Raw genomic sequence first — 754 nt, forward strand, 5'->3', positions numbered from 1 at the left:
TCCACAGACACGTGTACCTTTAACGTAGTTCTCGGGGGGAGATTCAGCGTGACACAGAGTGTGACAAGGCTGGCGCTTCGAAGTACAGGTACAACAGAAACAGGAAGTAAGAGCGAGAGAAAGCTGTGGTGAAAGAGTACAGCAGGGTTCACCACAATCCCCTGCCGGTGCCTCGTGGGGTTTTAGGTGTTTTCGTTCAATAAACACACACAACGCCCGTCTGGGAATCGAAACCGCGATCCTACGACCGTGAGTGCGCTGCCCAAACCACTGGGCTATTGCACCTCACACACATACAACACACACACACACACACACACACACACATACATATATGTACATATATATGCTTACAATCCTGTAAATTATAATGGTATTTTTATATAAGCTTAAAGCTTATGGCAATCACCTTGCAATGACCAAGGAAAATAGTCTAATAACGGGGCATATAAGCCCTCAACAGATAAAAAATAAGCTTCCCTATCCGCGTGGGACTCGAACCCACATCTCTTTGTAACGCGACTAAGTGTGTTACCTTTACACCAGCGAACCAGCCTCCCTCCTTATAGGATTGCAAAATACGCCACCGTAAAACGAAACCATTCGCACCGAAAGCATATATAGAAAGCTTGTTTACATAAAAACAAATACGAACTAATATAGTTCTTAAATTTGAAAGAAAGCGGGAGGTCAATTCGCTGGTGTAAAAGTAATACACTTAGTCGCGTTAACAAAGGGATGTGGGTTCGAGTCC

Source organism: Octopus bimaculoides, chromosome 4, assembly GCF_001194135.2.
Source record: "Octopus bimaculoides isolate UCB-OBI-ISO-001 chromosome 4, ASM119413v2, whole genome shotgun sequence".
Lineage (NCBI taxonomy): Eukaryota > Metazoa > Mollusca > Cephalopoda > Octopoda > Octopodidae > Octopus > Octopus bimaculoides.